At 45.1% G+C, this 12,415-nt stretch overlaps 1 long non-coding RNA gene across 1 annotated transcript in view; it reads left to right on the top strand.

Annotated features, from left to right (window-relative positions):
* Positions 1–1,019: 1,019 nt before the first annotated feature.
* LOC128347469 (uncharacterized) overlaps positions 1,020–12,415 on the top strand; it is a 40,666-nt gene continuing 29,270 nt past the window's right edge. The window contains exon 1 of the long non-coding RNA XR_008317571.1: positions 1,020–1,082. This is a non-coding gene — a long non-coding RNA (uncharacterized LOC128347469). The remainder of the gene's footprint in view (positions 1,083–12,415) is intronic.

Raw genomic sequence — 12,415 nt, forward strand, 5'->3', positions numbered from 1 at the left:
ATGAGTTTAAGAGTGTTTGATTGAATTATGGCCCAAATCTTTACCAGTCATTACACTGCTAGAATTCCTTTATCTACCCAGCCATCCTAAACAGTTAAAGCAGGAGGGCAACGTAAATTAATCAATACTCCCATGTGTTTATAATTGAAAATTATCACAGCTGCTTGATGAAGACATTTGTGAAATTAAGGAAGGGCTAGCCCAAATTCCACATGATTCATGCCCAGTTCTGGTTTCAGTTGCTGGAAGAAAATACAAGGGAGGTTAAGTCGCCTGAGTCATTCTCCCTGCCCCGACTTTAGCCTCTGCTCTTCTGAAAACTGGCGCGAATCCCTCTGATAAGTAAAGCAACAACAAACTCCAGGTGTGGGAGATAATTTAATAATACATTGTCTGGTAGCATTTGCCTTTTAGTCCCCTCAAAAGCTGTGTCTCAGACTGCATAATAAAAATATGAAATATGTCATTGAGAATCTAAATGTTATAAAGAAACGTTTAAACCAATAAAAATATTTTCCCTTAAAGCTACATTACCATTTATTAAGGAATACACATACCTGATTCCTGAATAACGGATTCATAAAAGGGTTTGTACAAATACTTGTTAAGATAAAATTATTTAAAACTTGGTTCTTAAACAACAATATATTAAGGAAGAGAGACATTGGAGGATATTCCAAAAGTCAAATACCTAGACTTCAGAATAAGCTATACTTACAGCAAATATTAAAAGAACAACATCCATCTGCAGGGTTGTTTTTCATACATTAATGCAGAAAGGTGCTTCTGTCTGAGAAGAAAAATCCCATAGATATATGAAGCTAACATGACCAAAGACTAAAGATAAACATTCTACTTGAGACAGAATCTTGATGCATTTTAATTAGGCTGTTTGGCATCTCATGGGTTAAATTAAGAACTTGCTGTACAATCTTAATTGTGACTCAGCAGAATGTCGCTTTGGTAATCCAGGTGCAGTTTATTACTTCTGAGTTCTTCCTCTCATTTAGAAGTATCCAGCTGCAGCATTGTTTGAGAAAGAGCCTTGTAGGAAGTTGGGGTAGTAGCTTCTTTTTGCTTAGGTGAGCATAGTGTAATTTCTAGGCTTTGGTGAATTGATTTTTCAGTTTTTTTCCTAACCTGTGTTTCAGAATGTTCTATCTATGAACTTACTCAAAAAAGCTAAGTTTTGGTTCATTTTACTTTTAAGTTTTCATGCAAATCCTTCTTAGAATCTTTTCAGGCATAATTTGTCTATTTCTTCATACTGATAATGCATTTTTAGGGGAATTTTTATTGGTTTAAATATTACTGCCAGTGCCTTGCATAATGTGCTAGAAGATGCCCCACCCCCCACTTCCCAGTATGTATGTAGGGGGTATTTGGGGGTGGTGTTAATGTAGCAAACACAACAATCTGCATTTTCTTTTATCAGTCTGCATTATTCTGGTTAAAGGTCTAAACTTTATATGAGTCTAATTTAAAAGTATAATATCCCTTATTCTTGGACCCAACAAGCCAACAATTGTTTATGGAAAAATACACAGGCATGTGAATGCATTGCCAAAATGCAATCAATATTATTATGGAGTTTGTAGGGATGGATGTAACCACCTTAAGTGGTGCAGCGGGGAAATGCTTGACTAATAAACAGAAAGTTGTCCGTTCGAATCCCCGCTGCTACTATATCGGGCAGCAGTGATATAGGAAGATGCTGAAAGGCATAATCTCATACTGCTTGGGAAGACGCAATGGTAAATGCAGGAGAAGACAATGGTAAACTCCTCCTGTGTACTACTAAAGAAAACCACAGGGCTCTGTGGGTGCCAGGAGTTGAAATCAACTTGACCAGGGGCGGAGTCACCATTGGGCAATCGGGCTCAAAGAACCTGGGCCACTGCCAATCAGGGGCAGTGCCTCGTGCCCTCGACACCCACCCTGACACCCCCCTGTGTCTGACGTCAGAAACGGAGGCGTTATTTTGCTCCCAAACAGGGCCCCGTTTGAAAATGAAATCGGTCTGCATTGGCAGCGTGGGCTGGGGCGACTCTCCCTGCCTTTAAAGGCAGGGAGAGCTGTTCCTGGCCTCGCTGGCAATGCAGCAGAGCCAATCTCCTTCCCAAACGGGGCCCCGTTTGGGAGAGAGATTGGCCGGTGCAGCATTGGCAGAGTGGCTGGAATGGCTATCCCTGCCTTTAAAGCAGGGATCCTCAACGTTGGGCCCCCAGATGTTCTTGGACTTCAGCTCCCACAATCCCCAGGCCCAGTGGCCTTTGGCTGGGGATTATGGGAGTTGAAGTCCAAGAACATCTGGGGGCCCAACGTTGAGGATCCCTGCTTTAAAGGCAGGGAGAGTCGCTCCATCCTGAGCTGTCCAATGCAGCATGGGCCACGCAGCCCCATTTGGGAGGGAGACCACGTCCCTGCACTTGACGTCAGATGCGGGGGTGGGGCCAGGGGGCCACGGCAGCGGACTTAACGGCACACTTTACTTCACTTCTGAGATGCATGTAATGTTGATCTCTTCACTGAGAATGGAACGAGCTTGATCTCTCCATTGAGAAATATAAGGATAGCTTTATGATTTGGTTCTTGGTTACTTTCTGTGATAACCAAATCATAAATATTCTCCTTCTGTCCCTTGATAAATAACATGAATGCTTAAAATACACTGGGATTAAACACACACACACACACACACACCCCTACCTCATTAAATTGCCTTTTTGTATCTTGTGGGTGACTTGAATTTCTGATTACCCTCTTGACTCACCCTGAGCTAACATAGATAAAAATCAGATCCAACTTTCTCATGGTGGGAAAGATGATAGAAAATATCATTGCAGTAATATGGCAGAACAAAAATTAAGTGTTAATATGAAACACACAATTTCCCACAGCTAAGATAACTTAAAGGTTCTACTTAGGCAATAGAGTTGCTAGGCTAAAGCCTGGATATTTTCCTCCTCCTGTGGGGTATTGTACCTGGGGCAAGGAAGCCTTTGATACTGTTTGTATGAACTGATATGGTGTGTTCTACTGCCTACAGGCCTTACCAGTTTTGGAATCCAGCTTCTGTGAAAGAAAGGAAAGGTAACTGTTTGGGATTCAAATGAATCCCAAAGGGTAACTGAGGACTTGGAAGATGGCCTAGGTAGATGTAAAGAATCTATAGGACAGGGAGCCCAGAGGCCAGGAAACCTCAAGGAGCCCAGAGGAAAGGAAACCTGCACAAGAGGCGACTAAGGGGAGACATGATGGGGTGTATAAAATTATGCATGGAGTGGAGAGGGTGGGCAGAGAGGAATTTTTCTCCCTCTCTCACAACACTAGAACCAGAGGTCACCCCATGAAACTGAAGGTTGGGAAATTTAGGACCAAGAAGAGGAAGTATTTTTTTACACAGTGCATAATTATGTATGGAATTCTTTGCCATTGGATGTGGTGATGGCCACCAGCTTGGATGACTTTAAAAGGGGCTTAGACAGATTCATGGTGGACAGGTCTATCAATGGCTACTAGTCTGGTGGCTATAGGCCACCTCCAGCCTCAGAGGCACAATGCCTCTCAATACCAGTTGCAGGGAAGCAACAGCAGGAGAGAGTGCATGCCCTCACCTCTTGCCTGTGGGCTCCCCAGAGGCATCTGGTGAGCTACTGTGTGAAACAGGATGCTGGACTATATAGGCCTTGTGCTTGATCCAGCAGGGCTGTTCTTACATTATGTAAACCAAAGGATGGTGGGCAGGGTAGACAGTGGGCTGACATAGAAACCCGGGTATGTGGAGATGAGACTTGTGGAAGAGAGTGAGGATATGGGGAACTGAGTTTAGAACAAGCTATTTGTTGGACCTCTGAAGAAACCTCACCACACAAGGTTAGAATCCTAGAATGTTGGAAGTCACCTTGGAGGTCTTCAAATCCCTGCTCAATGCAGGAAATGGAGCTTTTTATTGTGGCTGGGATGATGGGAGTTGTACTTCAACAACTGGAGAGCTAAGATTACTTACCCCTGTGCTACAGCATCTCTGATAGACGCCTGTCCAGAAAAACTCCAGGATTTACCACTGCATCATGGGGCAGTTTGTCCCACTGTCAAACATCTCTCACAGTTAGGAAGTCCTTCCTAATGGCTATCTTAGACCTGCTTCTTGTAGTTTGAACCGACTGGTTTTAGTTCTGTCCTTAGGAGCAACAGAGAACAGGTTTCCTTCTCATATGTGACAGTCCTTCAGGTATTTGAAACCTGCTATCAGTTTTCAGATCTGCTAGCTGAATGCAGACAGAGTGGGAAGCAGAGTGGAGAATTCAAAGCAGTGACCTGAGAAAATAATACGTAATGGAGGCATGGAATTGAAGGCAGAAAGAAACTAGGACTGGGCAAAATTGGAAAGTTGGACAGGGCTGTGATGTGTACTGTTGGCAGGAAGGAAGTGCCAGCAGGCAGGGGAAGTTTGAAAGGTTTGAGATTGTCGGCCATGGGACATAGGGTTGTGCTAGCTAGGTCTCTGGTCTAGATCCTGACTGGGGAAATCTACCAGTTGCAGCTTATACTGTCATTGCAGCATTGTGATCTGGCAACCCAGAGGATCAAAAAGCAACATCCATTCCTGAATTTCACACATTGATTGGAACTAGTCAGCTAGTTCTTTGGCTCCAGCCTTCAAGTACCATGCTTCAATTTATCTAACGAATTTGTTCTTCATTTTATGTCCTACCACCTCTTCTAACATAGGATTCCTAGTTTGGCATTTTCAAGAACATTTAAAAGCCCTTATTAAAGGCTTGCAGTACAATCACCATATTTTGCTATAGTGACCAATTTTTAAAACGTTATATTTGAAAGTCAATATCTGATGGTATTTGAGGGTGGTTTTTTAAATCTTAAGACATAGGAACATAGGAAACTGCCATATACTGAGTCAGACCATTGGTCTATCTAGCTCAGTATTGTCTTCACAGACTGGCAGTGGCTTCTCCAAGGTCACAGGCAGGAATCTCACTCAGCCCTATCTTGGAGGAGCCAGGGAGGGAACTTGAAACCTTCTGCTCTTCCCAGAGCGGCTCCATCCCCTGAGGGGAATATCTTACAGCGCTCACACATCAAGTCTCCCATTCATATGCAACCAGGGCAGACCCTGCTTAGCTATGGGGACAAGTCATGCTTGCTACCACAAGACCAGCTCTCCTCTCCAAGGAGGAGAGTCTTATAAGATTGTGTTGTAATTCTATTGTGAGATGGAAGAAATAAAAACGAGAAGGTTATATTGGGCATAATATTGATTTTAAGAAGCGAGAATGTATATGGAAGGAAGGTAACATTTTTATTATGTGTTACTTTGCAAGAGAACTGTTTAAAATTAATGAACTATTAAATGCTTAAGAAGCTGTTTAGAATGATGACACAGTGCTCTATATTGAAAATGTAATTCAGAAATAGGATTTTTTAAAATCACTAGTGGGAAAACTTGGCAGCATGCTTAGAAATTTTGGATAGAAATTAGGAATGCAATTTATAAAATTACAGGCTTTAATGTGATATTAGACCCAGAAAACATTCTATTCAGCTTCCCTCTGCTGAAGCCTGTATTGCCCCCCCCACCATATGTGCCTGAGGGGCCCCAACCCTCAGGGATATATTTTGGAGAGAGGTGCAGGGGACAGCATAGGGAATGGGGAATTGGTGAAAATGGCCCTTCTGCCTTGCACAAATGGAACTAGTCTGGATGCTGCCCAGTATTGATGAAATTTATTTATTTAAAATATTTCTATACCGCCCAAAACCTCTGGGCAGTTTACAATTAAAATCATTTAAAACATTAAATTAACTAACAATTAAAATCCTTTAAAAGATTAAAAACATTTAAACCTCCATATTAAAATTATTTAAAACTATAAATCTAATTAAAAGCCTGGGTGAATAAATGTGTCTTCAGTGCCATTTTAACAATTGCCAGAGATGGGGAAGCTCTTATTTCAAAAGGGAGCACATTCCAAAGTCCAGGGGCTGCAATAGAGAAGGCCCGTTCCCGAGTAGCCACCAGATGAGTTGGTGGCAGCCGCAGGCGAACTTCTCCATGATCTGGTGGTGGGGCTTATGGCAAAGAAAAGGTTCTCTTTAATACCCAGGGCCTGTTTAGGGCTTTATAGGGAATGACCAGCACCTTGTATTTTGCCCGGAAACATATTAGCAGCCAGTGCAGTTCCTTCAACACAGGAATAATATGGTCTCTCCTAGATGATCCAGAGACCAACCTGGCTGCCGTGTTCTGAACCAACTGCAGTTTCTGAACTACATACAAAGGCAGCCCCACATAGAGCTCATTGCAATAATCCAGCCTAGAGGTTACCAGCATATGTACCACTGTTTTGAGGTTGTTCATCTCAAGAAATGGACCCAGCTGGCATATCAGCCGAAGCTGATAAAAAGCACCTCTGGCCACCGCCTCAACCTGGGGCACCAGGGAGAGGTTTGGATGCAGAAGCACCCCCAGACTGCGTACCTGTTCTTTCCGGGGAATGTGACCCCATCCAGAACTGGCAGATCAAAATCATCTCCCGAGTTCTGACCCTGCACAATAAGTACCTCCATCTTATCTGGATTCAGCCTCAGTTAGTTAACCCTCATCCAGCCCATTACTGTCTCCAGGCAGGCATTTTGGGATGTTCTGCCTTCTCCTGATGATGTTGACATGGAGAAATAGATTTGGGTGTCATCAGCCCTGCACCAAATCCCCTGATGATCTCTCCCAGTCGTTTCATAACGATGTTAAACAGACAATACGGAGCCCTGAGGGATGCCATAGGAAAGTTCAGATTTGGAAGAACAACAGTCTCCAAGAGACAACATCTGGAATCTGCCTGTGAGGTAGGAGTGTAATCTCTGCAAAGCAGTGCCTCCCACCCCCAATCCCCTCAGATGTTCCAGAAGGATACTATGGTCAATAGTATCGAAAGCTGCCGAGAGATCCAAAAGGACCAACAGAGTCACACTCCCTCTGTCAATTCCCAATTGGAGATCATCCATCAGACCGACCAAAGCAGTCTCCACCCCATAGCCAGCATGAAAACCAGTTTGCAATGGGTCTAGATAATCAGTTTCCTCCAAGACTGCCTGGAGCTGGGAGGCCATTACCTTCTCAATCACCTTGCCGAACCATGGAAGTTTGGAGATGGCCTGTAATTGTTTAACTCTGAGGGATCTAAGTCAGGCTTCTTCAGAAGTGGTCTAATGATTGCCTCCTTAAGTCAAGGAGGCATCCTGCCCTCCATCAGAGAAGCATTTAAAATCTCTACCAGGCCCTCTACAACAGCCTCCCTGCCAGATAGTATAAGCCTTGTCAGACAAGGATCAAGAGGGCAGGTGGTGTTCCAAGCAACTTGTCCACATCCTCAGGAGTCACAAACTGAAACTGATCCAGGGTCATCAGATAAGAGGGGCTGTTGGACACCTTGGCATCAGACTCTGTAACAATTGCAGAGTTTGAATCAAAGTTGGCCCAAATACGAGAGATTTTGTCCACAAAGAACTCACTAAAAACATCACAGGGAGTAATTGTTGGTTCTAAGTACTGATTCAAGGGGGAAGGGGTGCACATTAGCCCCTTCATGACCTGGAACAACTCCGCTGGATATGAGCTTGTGGATGCAATATGGGCAGAAAATAATCGCTTCTTTGCCGCACATATCACCTGAGCATAGGTCTTGAAATGAGCTCTATGTTGCAATCTGTCGGATTCAAGCCGAGTCTTTCTTCACCTGCGCTCCAGTTGTCTACCACTCCGCTTCAGCCCCCGTAGTTCTTCCATATACCAATGGGGCAATTAGGAAGTGGGTCAGAGAGGACGCTTAGGAGCAATCATGTCTACTGCCCCGGTGAGTTTGCTGTTCCAATTCTTCACCAGGGCATCAACAGGATCACCGCCAGAGCCAACACTAAATCCCTCCAAGGCTTCTTGAAATCCTATGGGATCCAATAACCTTCTTGGGCAGACCATCCTAATAGGACCCTCGCCCCTGCAAGGGTGGGGTGTGACTGTGAGTCCAAACTTAACCAGATGGTGGTCCATCCATGACAATGGGGAAATCACAGGAGTCCACACCCACAGAACACCATCCTGATCAGAGTGAAAGACCAAATCAAGTGTGTGACCTGCAATGTGCATCAGTCCCAAGACCACTTGAGATAGGCCCATAGTTGTAATGGTCACTATGAACTCCTGAGCCGCCCTGGACAAATTGGTCCCATAGTGGACATTGAAGTCCCCCAGCACCACAAGCCTGGGGGACTCCAACACCAAACCCGAGACCAAGTCCGTCAGCTCAGTTAGGGACTCTGTTGAGCAGCGGGGCGATTGGTACACCCACAGAAGCCCCAGTCTATCCTTGGTCTCCAAACTTAGGTACACACATCCAATATGGTCAGACACTTCAAGAGGGATTCTGATCAGGGATCAGTATCTCCCTGATCAGCCACTCCACCTCCCCACCCATTTCCCTTTCCCTGCTCCTCAACAGAGTACCCTGGAGGAAGAAGCCGGGACCAGACTGGGCCACCAGCCTTCCCCATCTAAGTCTCTGTAATACATACCAGGTCTGCCCCTTCATCTAGAATCAAATCATGGATGGTTTCTGGTTTATTCTGGACCAATTTGGCATTACAAAGGAGCAAGGTGAGGCTCTGTGGGTGGTTAGCATTGCTTTCCAAGGTCAAAGAGCTGACAGGACAGCCAGAAGGGGAGACAGAAATTAAATTTCTGATTTCCCTTCCCCTGCGACGGCCTGCTGACCTGTCAATGTTACTTCTTCTATTCCCCACCACCACTGGAATAGCTGCCCCATAATTGGTGGATACACCCCCTGTCTCCCCATCTCCAGACAGACCCAGACACATTAACTCAACTCACCCAACCCAGGATTTCAAAAAGAAGCCAAGTTAAAATACCCACCCACCTCTACAGACCTACGAGGGACCTTGGGCCAAACAGTCTGGCCTTCACCCTTGTGGTCCTCTGATGTGGCTCCCCCAAAGGGGTGACCCCGCCACAGGCAGCACTCCTATAAAGGCCCAGAACTGGGCAGGTGACCCCAGGAACTGCTGAGTCACTCAGGAGCTGGTCCCAGTCCTGCACACACTCCCCACAGATGAAATAAGAGAAACTAGCTGGGCTTGGCACAGAGCATCTGCACCTCAGGCCGACACCGTGGCTTCGTCCCCACCCCGGCCTGGCTGGTTTTCTGGCCGGCTGGCTGGCCCGCTTATCTTCTCCCCCCTTCTCCGCCCCCCAGCTTTCTGGCTGGCTGGCTGGCTTGCCAGAAAGCCAGCCCACCACCTCCTCCCGCCCACCAACTCCCGGCAGCGGCCACCTCCTCCCACCAGCTGAGCTGGGCCACCGCCTCCTCCCACTGGCCGGGCCGCCACCGCCTCCTGTTCCCGGCAGCCTGGCCGGCCCACCGCTGCCTCCTGCTCCTGGCATGCACCACCCGCTCTCGGCTGGGCCAGCCTGTCCTCTTCTCCCCTTCTCTTCCCCCTCTGGCTGACGGCTGCCACCTCTTCCTAGGGGCGTATCTAGGGGTAGGACAGGCAGGGCATGTGCCCTGGGCGCCACTTGAAGGGGGGCGTCATTTTGTAAAATTAATTTAAAAAAAAAAAGTTTGCCAAATACAAAATGGCCACTGTGCATGCTCAAATGGCCTCTGTGAGGCCCTAGGTCATGCCAGGCCTTGCAGAGGCCATTTGAGCATGCGCGGTGGCCATTTTGTTTTCAGTGACCATTTTTTAAAAAAAGATTTTTTAAAATGGTCACTGCACATGCTCAAATGGTCCCTGCGAGGCCCTAGAGGCCAGTGGGGGGAGGAGGAACCTTTGCAACCCCCCCAGCCTTTAGGAAGCCCCCCGAATGGGCTACAGGTAAAAAAATAATAATAATATATAATATAAGTCACTGTACACATATTCAGATTGGCACTATGTACAGAGAATCAGAGCTTGTGAATACTGAGCTGATGCTTATGAGCTAGGATTGTATTCATTTGCTCTTACTTTGCTTCTTGTGATGTGAGTTAAATGTGATGTCTTGCTAATATGGCTATTAATGGTGAATTTGTCTTTTAATCAGTGTGAAATCCTTAATATTAAGGCCCACTGGGAGTTTCTTGCTCTCTTTCTCTCATTTTAACTGTCTTTCTGAAAGACTAGAATATATTCCAAGCAGTGACACAGTTTACTCTGCATATCCTTTAATTATTTACAGAGTATCTGGGAAAAGTCAAATTCTCCATTTATTTTTAAAACTTATGTAATGGTGATGCTACAATACATAGTAGAGAATTAGACAGGCACGTCTGTTTAGTTTTCCAAGTACACCTCCACATAGTATTTGGGTATTTCATGAGCCCCAGCATACTGAAATTTGTAGTTTCCCAGCATTTTTTGGTCTGGCTAAGTCCACTGCTAAAATAGTTTTTGAAAGATTAACGAGCCTGACTTGTATTTTTCAGCTGATATGATGGTAAAGTTATCTCAAAGATGGGTGTCAGATGCTTGGACAGGGGGCGCAATTTCAGTGTTTGCCCTAGGCGCTATTTTCCCTAGATATGCCTCTGCCTCTTCCCACCTGCCCAACTCCCGGCAGAGGCTGCCTCCTCCCACCAGCTGGGCCAGGCCACTGCATGTTTCTGCCAACTGGCCGGCCGGGCCACAGCCACCTCCTGTTTGCTGCTGCCTCCTGCTCCCTGCGGCCGCTATCCTTATTTTCTCCCCCGTCCCCATTGCTAGTCTGGCAGCTGCTCGTGAACTCTCGCAAGAGCTGCCACACATGAGATCAGCAACGGGTACATTTAAGAGAATTAAATATGTTTCCTATATGATTTGCCTGGGTAGAATTTTATGGCATGTACTACATATTGGATAACAAATGTGGTGCCTGGTGTAGAAGGACTGGAAACAAAACTCCATGAATATACATGCTGGCAAAACTGACAGCATACATCTGAATGAAGGAAGGGAGACAAAGTCATAATTCCTTTTTAGAGAAGTGGTGTTTATTCGTTACAGTACATATTGAAAGAACAAAATTCATGCAAATGTTAATTTTATTTTGTATTAGGGAAATGTAGCGTTGAAGAGAATAAATACATTTAAAAATCAGATGCAGGTACCTCTGAGAAGCAGGCTCTTACTTTTAGTTTTAAAATGTTACTCATTTCCATGATTCTCGAGAACATTTATTTACCATTTGCACCCGAGACCATGAATTAAATTATTATCGAAGGCTGGTTTTATAGACTTGCTTCTGCTAGAACCCCTAATTAAGGCATATGAAATAATTGAAATTGTTGCCTTCTGTATCAGTAATTTCTTCTTCAATTAAATTTTCACTTATGTTTTAATAACTCCGTTCCCCACACACAATGCTAATGACTAATTAGCCCCAGTTTGGTTTCATTTCAGTGCAATAAACGAGTAATGCTACCATGTATTTAATTTTTTAAAAAGAGTAGCAGTAGAGCACACTTGAATGCAACAAGAAAATGCAAATCAAAGCCGAATAGCCTGAAATGTAATGAGAAACTGGTTTTGACTGTCTTTAATCTTCTAATGTTCTATTTCTAGTTTAGCATCATAGGCCATTTATGAGACAGGAAGTCCTTGGTTAAAATCTACCTGAGCCATGAGTTCACTCGGTGGCCCTGAGTCGTGAGCCCATCCAGTCTCATCTTCAGCCCCTTTTCTGTGCCCCATCTCTAATATGGGAGGAGACAGCCTTGGTCAGCCTGATGGATAATCTCTACCAAAGAATGGATGGAGGGAGTGTGACTCTGTTGGTTCTTTTGGATCTCTCTGTGGCTTTTAATACCATCAACCATGGTATCCTTCGAGATCATTTGTGGGATTTGGGAATAGGTGGTACTGCTTTGCTGTGGCTCTGTTTCTAACTCTCTGGTAAATTCCAGCTGGTGTGTCTCAGACATAGCAGCTTTGTGAAACGAGAGCTATTGTATGGTGTCTCTCAGGGCACCATCTTATCTCTGATGCTTTTTAACATCTACATGAAACCACTGGGTGAGATCATCAGGAGGTTTGGAGCAGGGTGTTATCAATACGCTGATGACACCCAAATCTATTTCTCCATGACATCATCATCAGGAAATGGCATAACCCTCCTAAATGCTTGGCTAGAGGCAGTAATGGATTGGATGAGGGATAATAAATTGAAACTGAATCTAAGCAAGACGGAGGTACTCATGGTAAGGGATCATACTTCGAGGGATCAGAACATAAGGACAACCCTGCTGGATCAGGCCCATCTAGTCCAGCATCCTGTTTCACACAGATGCCGCTGGAAGCCTACAGGCAGGAGTTGAGGGCATGTCCTCTCTCCTGCTGTTACTCTCCTGCAACTGGTACTCAGAGA

This window comes from Hemicordylus capensis, chromosome 1 (assembly GCF_027244095.1).
Source record: "Hemicordylus capensis ecotype Gifberg chromosome 1, rHemCap1.1.pri, whole genome shotgun sequence".
NCBI lineage: Eukaryota > Metazoa > Chordata > Lepidosauria > Squamata > Cordylidae > Hemicordylus > Hemicordylus capensis.